This window comes from Osmia bicornis, chromosome 14 (genome assembly GCF_907164935.1).
Source record: "Osmia bicornis bicornis chromosome 14, iOsmBic2.1, whole genome shotgun sequence".
NCBI classification, from domain to species: Eukaryota; Metazoa; Arthropoda; class Insecta; order Hymenoptera; family Megachilidae; genus Osmia; species Osmia bicornis.
Window position 1 is genome coordinate 1,379,557 of NC_060229.1, and position 9,798 is coordinate 1,389,354.

Genomic DNA, 9,798 nt, shown 5'->3' on the forward strand with positions numbered 1-9,798 from the left:
CGTAATCAACGTGAGCGGAAGGGAACGGAAGGGTAGGTACGTCGATAATCGACGTACCGCGTCTAGGCGTTGCCGCGGTTAAGGCAAGATGGATTTGTCACGCATCGCTGTCGTTTAACCGATAAAGTGACGAGAGTCAGCCGGTGGCACGAGGTGCTAACTAGACAGAGCGGCACTCAATTACTACCGTCAGACCTCGTGTAGTTTAACTCATCCACCCCATTCCGGCGAGTCCTCCTCTCCACCTGCCTTCCCCTCTGCTAAACACTTTACGAGCAGCTTGCCTACGCGTCGCGACCGATCAACGTCGTTCTCGTAACCTCTCTTATCGAAAATGGCAGCGCGTTAACGGAGTGTACCGTACTGCACGTACCAACGATACGATGATACGCGTTCCGCTCTCCTCTTCGAGCGTGCCGCATCCTTCAGAACCCGCGATACCGCTCGACCCGTGTCCCGTCGCGACGCCACCACCCCATCCGTACCCAGTCTTACTACCACGATCTTCCCTCCCCGTTAACGCGCGACCGTCGCTTCGTTATCTTTCCACCCAATTACCACCACTCGACCATCCGAACCAACTTTTCTTCGCGCCTCTTGCCAAACGCACGCTACTATCGAGCTATTTTTTAAGTTTCCCTATGAAATCGTTGGATTCCAACGTACCGTATTTTCTGTGAAAAATTCAGGTATCGCGAATTTGTTAGCTGCCACACGACGCATCACGATACGATACGATGCGAAACAAATTCGTCGATACAACGATATTCGATGATACAACGGTTCGAAGATTTCTCCGAGGGATTGGCGGGAATTTTGTCGGTATTCTTACATTCTCGATGGATTCTCGCGATTCGTGCCGTTCATCGCGAGATCACGCTAGGAAAATTGGATACGGAACTTTCGACGAGGTCGAAATCGAGACCGTGTTCGAACCGAGTGTAGTTTCTTCTTGTCGCATCTCGTTGAAGAATCATCTTTGAAATTAGACCGGTTCTATTAGTAATCGTTATCTCCAATTTTGGCCGTGTATATTCCTCGTAATCGCTATGTAGCTCGTTTCGAAGCGTATTTCTTCGAAATCAAGGGTAAAACGTATCGCTATTTACGTTAGATTTCTCTACGCTGCCGGCAATTACTGGCAGCCGTGCTTTCGCTTCCGACAATCTACGTTGCCGGTTGCCTGCAGACAACGAAACAATCAATAAACAACACGTGTAGATAACAATCGTGGGATGGAAACCCTCTATTTTCCAGAATGTTCCAGAATGGTCGTTGTAATTGCGGTACGTGTTTCGAAGAGCTCCGGCACGACTGTACCTTTGACTCGAAATCGCGTCGCGCGCACGCATAGGTATCTACCTTACGCCTTACGCCGCGTCGCGCCGATTTAACATTCCTCTACTTAATTTTTATTTTGCGCTACGTTTCGTAAACCCGCTTATGTTTCCGATGAAACGCGTTATCACGCGCGTGTTCGCGAACCGTAGGAGAGAAAGAGGTAGAGATGGGGTGATGGCAGGTCGGCAGGTCGAAGCAGCTGGGTAGCCGGGATCGCATGCAAATACAAGCGAAACCTCGAAACTTAGCGCCAGCTAATTACAATCTTGACTTCACCCTTGAGCTTCATAAAGGCTAACGGCTCCCGCCATGCTTCCCTTAAACCAACTTTTTGGCTTATTGTCCTTACGTACTGGCCGCGAGGGATGCTCGACCCACGCCTAACCAGTCTTACCCACCCGCCAAGCCTCACCTAAGTACAACCGCCCTCTTTTGCTGCCGAGTTACTTTCAAACTCGTTCCGCAATTCCTAACTCGATACGCGTATCGCGCGAAACGCGTTCAGTGACCCCGGCTCGGAAACCCTCTGAGAAACGAACAGACGTAACTCACCCCCGTTAATTCTTTGAAATCGATCTCGCAATCGGGACTGGAGACGTTGCGCTAATTTTACCAATAATATGGCGATTGTACCTTGGGACGGAGAAGCTTCGATTCATCCGTCCAACGCGTCTTCCGTTTCGGACTTTGAAGCTTTCGTCGATTCTCCGAGAGAAGTTTTCGTGGCAGCGCTTGCGCGACTTCGAGTAGCTTCTGTCCAAGGGAAGACGAGACAGCAGGCTGACGGGACAGCCGGTCCACTTAAAATCGATACCGAGCTGCAGCCGTCTCCGTCGCGTGCAATTCCCATGCAAATGAATTGCACCGGCACCAACGTTACGCGAACCCTGGCTGGGATTGATTTTTCTAAAGTTTCGGGCTGCTCTGCCGACCAACCTTCTTTGTCGATGAATATTCGTCGATGAACATTCCTCGACGTTTCGACACCGAATACGTCGTCTTATCGATTGTCAAACAATTCCTTCCATCGGGCAACGAAGGGAAAAATAGAAGAAGAAGAGATTGTAGAGATACATGGAGAGGGAGCGCAGAGACAGACGTACATATACATGTACACTCGTCGTCATTATTATTCCGGGTGATGATTACAGGCGTAACCATGGTTGTGCTAATTATCCGGACTATGATGGATCGTTTCCGTACGGAAGGCATTCGCCCAAACAATACTTAGTTATTTCCATTAAACGGCTAGTACATAGATCGTAATACAGAGGTGCGATGGTAATTAATCCTATGCTTATTAGTGGACAAGGTTTGTTCAAGACGAAACATGAGTTTCCAGTGACACCTCTTTCCTAACGAAGTCCGACCTTTATCTTTTCCCTCCTTTTCCGCTCAAGAATTTGATTATACGTACACTAATGAAACGTAATGGAAATATTTTGATCGTTTAATTAGAAGCGGTACTGTGTAAGTACATGCACCGTATACTTCTCGCAATCCTCTTCGTCGTCCACCTTCTAACCAAACAGGTACTTACGTAGCCCGTGCTGCTTTTTCTCAGACTCTCCCTTCGCTCACCTATTCCCCTTCTAAACCACCTACTGTTACCACCCTCCGTTTCTACTGTATCTCTTTACCCTTCGCTGCTACGGTACACGCGCCTCGACTTCGCAAGGTCCACGCGCGCGAACCTTCTCTTGTATAATTCCGAGAGGATACTTCCAATATTTAATGCTCCGCTCCTCTTCCAGCTAGAAACTACGGATCCCCTTGGCTGGCGAACGGTGTAGAACGAGTGTACGTGTCGGCGACGCGCGATAAGTACGTGCTACCTCGATTAAGATTTCACGAGAACCGACCGAGATCCCGGAGTATGTCGTTCATTCGATATGCACAAACAACTGTGTGACGGGACTCCGTTACGGTCTTGCCCGAAAGGAAGTTGGCCGTCTCGTGTATGTTTCTCGACCGCCAACTATCCTATCCAATGGTTCGACGGTTCGACGTCAAAATCGTATGTCACGGGAAAATCGCTTGGTTTCTACTTTCTTCTCGGTCGGCCTACTCTGTCTAGAATACACGCGATAAAATCCTTCGACGTACATACGTAGTTAAGCAGAAGAAAATGTTAAGGGCTTCGCGTAGTATGAGCTTGCGAGTGTAGAAGCGAGAAAGAGATAGTGGTAGAGATAGTGATAGCGATAGTGATAGTGATAGAGATAGGGAGAAAGGGGCGGAAAAGGGAGGTAAGGGGAGGAGAGAGGGCTAGAGAAGTGCCCTAGATCACCGGACGTCTAGCAGCGGAGCTGTGAGTGCAGATAAGGACCGCCACGGCGACGGCCAAGATGGACGGCCGACCGGTCTCAGCACTAGCCGGGCTTTCTACTCGGCTACCACGTCGCTACCAAGCGAGGATCTCCTCTGCCTGCTGTCCCCTTACCCCCACAAGCTTCCTGGGGATCCTTATTTATACGCCGTCGGCCCAGACTAACGCCCATTGTCCCATTTCACCCCCGGGGTAATCTGCCGGACGCAAATCTAAGGCCCTGATCCTGCGGGCTACCGCGAAAATCTATGACGCCTTTAATTTACACGCACCTCGACCCGCTATATCCTAGCGTCGTCGTCAGCGTTGCCATCGTCTCCGTCTCCAGCAACGATACCAACGACGCCCTCGTTTCCACTTTCTTTTACATTGTCTTTCGTCTTTCGCGAGATTTTTCACGGACAGGTAAAAGCTTTGCCTGATATGTAACAAGTTGCGAACGAACTGGTATTCTAGCAGGGAAAACGAATTTGCACGAGTCTCTCTCTCTCGAATATCGAAGATCGCTAGACGACGGAGACGCGATAGCTGTGGGTCAAATATTAACGTCGTACCCGATAATTGCGAAGTAGATTGTAGGAAGGGCGGATTTCGCAGCGCGATCGGACAAACCCGGGGTCCTCGTGCACGATAACATCTCGTCCTCTCCATAAATATGTCGCAGCGAGCTTAACCCCCTCGCCTATCTGCCGGCTTCGAAGTAGGGGAAGCATTAATGTCAAACCGAGACGGGAATTATGGCTCCCCCGTCAGTTCTCAATGAATCGAACGTTTTCGGTAGGAAATCCAACCCGAAAACGAACTCTGCTCCCACCAGCCAGGGTAACTATTCCATCCTGCACGCTACTATCCTTTCTTCCTCCGTCACATTTTTCTTTTGGAAGGGTCGGAAGTAGTGGTGAAAGACGGAAGGGAAGAAAAACAAAGATAAACCGTTTTCTCTTGACGAATAGCAAATATCGAATATCGAATATCGACACGCGATCAGAAGCGAGTAGGAACGCGAGACGCGAGATGCGCGACGAACGCAAACGTTCGATCGCGTTGTCTTCTCGGTAGGTGATACAACAAATAACGCAATCAGTATGCAGAAGGTTCATGCATATTTCACAGGGAGCTACAAGGGTGGCCGGTGCTAAGAAGGGTTTATGACGGGGGTTGATCCGAGGATCCCCATCAAACCGCACCACTCTGAATATCGAGCTAAGCGGCCAGGGAACGATGAACAGAGAAGGGAGACAGACCTCTTAACTCCTGCAAACTCATTACAATAAATCAAGCTTTGTTCTTCGAGCAAGCGAGCCTTTGTTAAATTCCAAAGTCGATCGCCAACCCTTTCCTACCATCCTCCGTGTCTTCACCCCCATTTCTTTTCTTTTTCTTTCTCTCTCTTTGTTCGACGTACTTTCACGCTTTCTTTTCTCATTCAACGCTGTGGAAGAAGTTTTCTTTCCGCAAAGCGGCGCATCGAATCGAAGCAAATCGTTTGTCGTACGACCGAACAATTCTCGATACAGATTATGTATACTAGGAATGGCCGTGACTTTGCTACCGGAAATCCGTGGCTCGGATTTGCAGCCGAGTTGCAGAAGGATATCAAGCAGATGGTGCATTCTGCGGGATCACGTGCTACAGGCGTCGACATTGACTAATGACGGCGTAACAACGAGAGGGCGAACGAACGAGTGAGTACGGGGACGGTGTCGAGAGTAAGGGAGAAAGCATACGCCCGCGCGAGAGAGCATGAGAGAGAGAGAGAGAGAGAGAGAGGTATGCGATATGGGGATTGAAAAGATACGAGCAAGAGAGAATAGAAGCAAGGACGGCGGGGGTGGTTGGGCCGATGGCGGGAGAAGGTGGAGGTGTGAAGGGGTCAGAGGGAATAACAGGGGGAGGGGAATGCAGGAGGGCCAGACAGCGCGGCCTGGAACAGAAAATTCACCCAAGTTCACGCGACCTGTTGCACCCCCTAGCTCACCGTTTAACCTATAACCTGCCCGCCAAACACGGGTTTAACCTCGTCTTATCGCGTTATCGAACTGCTTGGACCGCGTTTGCCGCCACCGTCTTGTCTATCGGTTCTGTCTTTTACATTTTTTTTCTCCTGGCACGCTATCGCGATTCCAAACAAGCTGCGTTGTTTTTTCAAACTGATCGCGACAACGTTAGCACCTCCGTTTCGCGGCTAATCAATCGTGCCGATCGTATCGCTAAAGTCACCACCGTAATTAGTTCATCTTCGTTGAAACTGTAACAGTTCGTTATCCGTCCGTCCGTTCTGTTCGTTCACACCGATTTGCGAATCGAACACGTGTCGAGCGACGAGTACGTCCAACGAAAAACAAATTAAATTCAGCGACCGCGTTAACGCGATTACCAAACGTTTCGATAAAAATGGCAATCGCGCGCGTAATGCCGTTTAACGAGCGGATCCTTCGATTAATCGATACTTTACCGTAACCGGGAACCGTTCTCTCCGCTCCATATGTGTATTTAACACTTTTTTTCAAGACGTTCGATCGTCCTCTTTGATGGGAAATTCGTTCCGTTATTTTTATTCCTTTCTCATCTTGGAACCAGCTGAAGCTGCTCGAATGCCCGATTACGCGACCGTGGTAAAGTATCAATCCGCGACGACAGATCTAAGAACATTGGACACGCCTTCTACGTGCTCCTCCTTATTGGCCATCCTTTCCAGTGCTTCCAGATTCTCCCTACCAATTATCGCGACATTGTTTTACACGTACAGACGCGGCCCGTGATTTTAACTTATCCACGGATTCAGGTGTCGGAAAATCGGTAAATGTTAAAATCGTGAGATCCAGTATTTCGTAGGGTCGAGTTAGGATAGGCTGGGTCGTGGACCGAAAAGGAGAAGAATCAGCGACGAAACGTTTTAAAAGCGACTCGGCGCGCTCACCAGTTGATGAATATTCATGCAGCTATATAATAACATTTTTGAGCCACTGTTTAGCTAATCCTCCGGACTCATTTATCGTGGCTGGCAAGGACAGCAATAATTCTTGAAAACGTTCCAACGGCGTTACTATTATTATTATGCGAATAAATACCCCTGGATTAAGCAAGACGGGGCAAGGCGTAGAACTGCTCGTGAGCGGTGCATTTTACGGAAACAAACGCGTCATGAGGGCGGACAATCTCTCTCTTCATTTTGTAAAAAAGAAAATCAAACTAACAATAAGATCGAAGCAAAGATCGAAAAAACTATGTAGCTACTTAACTGCACAGCAGTTGTCCTTTTCGACCAAATTTTTGCACGATATCTTGGCAACGGCCATTTTCTCTCTCTATTTCTTCCTTTCTTTGCGTACTTTACCTTGCACCATTATCACAAACCGCGGAGCTAATCCTTATCTAGGTTTCGTTAATGGGGAAACGCATCGAAAAGTCGCGGGTAAAGTCGGCTTCCATTTCTCTCTGTGCAACTAGTTTCTTGCTCGTTCTCTTTTGGCCCGCGTACGTAGTAACCTATACAAACTACGAAACAAAGGGCACGTCTCTTCGTTTAATGTTACCGCAGTCGAGCCTCCGAGAGATTATAATAATCTCGGTTTACGTAGCGTCTCTCGAGCCGGTTAATTTGAGAAGGAAACTTCTGCCGTCCGTGGGATTCGTGAATCTCGTGTCTCTCGTTGCTTCGCAACTCTCCTCTAACGCGAATGTTCCACCCCTGTGTCTTTCGCTTCCTATCCTCTCACCCCTTCTTCCTCTTCGATTGCGACACGATTATCGTTTCGTAATTTTCATTTTTTCCCGTGTTTGCTCGCTGGAAAAGCGTGCACGTGGACTGTCGAGGGCCGAGAGGAAGGGCGACGGGTGTCTCGCGGCTCGCGGCGGCAACTTTCGGTCCATTGGCCCGACAGGATGATGTAGATTCGTTTCGTGTGCTCGGCACAACGTCCCGGCGGAGAAGACCGTCGCCCGTTCGTTCCATGAGACGACAGACGATGATTTGTGGTAGGTCTGAGCCACGAGCGGTTTCCCGATTTTTATGTAAGAAGGCCAGAACACGGTACCCGAAGGATTCCCCTCTCCGACGATCGTAAATTAAAAGCGAAACGGTACGCGGTGATGCTCTTGCGATTCACCAACACCTAAGCATTTACTTTCGTCGATTTCTACAACGATCGCTATCGAATCGTGTTCGAACTACGCTTCCATAGAGTTCGAGCAAACGAATTCTTTTTTTCTTTTTTAATCACTGAACGGAACGGTACGCGTTTCGAGTGGCTCGATAAGTCGCGCAACACGTTGCAGCCGTTTTGTACGATGACGGAAAGTTCGGGTCTAGTTTAAGCCGCTGTCGCGAGACGACGTAACCAAGAACGAGGCAAGTCACGCGACCAAGTGATATGTGTCAGGTCCACGATACTACGCTGCTAAGTAAACGTTACTTCCGCCACGCCGGTGCATAATTGTGACTGAGTCGCGACGCGTCCTGACGCGAACGTCGAGAAAGACTGGATGCAAACATAGAGCGGAGCTGAGGTTGCAGAGACTTTCCGGAAAAGCGTTGTACCAAAACACATTCGGTCGTACGATTTTAACTTTTCGAAGTGCATTCAAACAAATTTTGACGAAAAACAAAGAAGAGCAGGGAAGGAAGAAAAAGTAAAAGATAAAAGTAGAAAAATCGAGCGCAGTAAGTACTTGTGTACGTATTTGATTTTGGCTGATCGGCGCTTTAAGAAGGCATTAATTGTTTTCTATTCGAGTAAGTAATTTCGAAGCGAAATCGGGAATGGAAAGGGAGCAACATGGGTCTGTTTAGAGGGACGCGGAGCGGTAGGTAATCATCCGTAGATGAAAGAGCTGTCGGAGTCCGTCGAGGCGAACGAAAGGGAACAAGAAGAGAGAACGGGCACGAAACAGAGCCACTCTCTGGCTTTGCCGCGTACCGCGCTTTTCCCTTCCACTTTCTCCTCCACCATTGCTCCTCTCCGTTCTCCTCTTGCTCGCATCCATTCTCGTTTTACCCTCGAACGAAGGGCCCCGCGGGCTGTCGTTCCCCCTCGTTTCCAACCTGTACACCACCACCCCGCCTTCTTACCGTCCCTTTAAATTAACCGATCAATCGGCCTACGCCAACGTTTCCTTCGACATCAAACACGCGTCGTTTTGCGATAATTAATCGTCAAACTTCGTACGTTCTACTACTCGCCACGGACCTTTAGTTATTGGCAGTCTAATGGAATTTTTTCCGCAGAGGAATCGGTCATCGAGAGAAACGAACGAACGAACGAACGGTTCGATGCAAGGAAGCTGCTTTTTTCCGCGTCAACGGATCAAAGGGAACTCTTCGTTCGATCGTTACATCGGTACAGCCAAACCGTACGTTCCGATATATGCCCGTCCATTGACTAAGGGTAGCGAGCACTGGATAAAGACGAGTCGGGAACAAACGACCGCGGCAACGCGCCTTCCGGCTGAAATAAAACCGTAATCGCTTTTCAACAACAACGACCAGACCCTTTCGATCGAATTTACTTTGCTCCCATTTTATTTGCTGTATCCTTTCGCAATCGTGCCCCCTACTTTGGCTACCATTCCTCCAACCTTTCAGCTGTCGTGTTTGAGGAAAAAGAACGCTTGACTTCCTCGATCCGCGAAGCGAGAACCAAGAGTCGAGATAGGGGTAGGAAGGAAGCACTCTTTGTAACGCGAGTCGATCTCTGAAATTCGAGGGTACGGACACGGTGGATCCAACGTGTATAGATGTGCGAAAGGTAAATGGAGATGGATGACGGCTAGGGGGAGACGAAGGGATAAAGAAGGGACGCGTTACGTAGGTGTTTAGACGCGATGGTTGGCAGTAGTCGTGCAGCATTCTAATTATTCAACGACGTACGGCTTACCGGAGGTCCGTGCACAAGGTACTTGCTAATAATGGCCGTCCGGCTTGCGGTTAACGTAGCTGGAGCCCGGTACTCGAGAGGTTCGTGTAATCTCTCTGTGAGAGCTCACCCTTCTCTCAACCGGCCAAGTCGAGGGTGACAGGGCTCCTAACGCGGACCAGCATCGTCCGTGCTAGCTAACGCTTCTGCTTCTGCTTCTGCTTTCGTGTCTGCCTCCGCTCTTGCTACTGTGCTTCCACTACCCAGGAACCG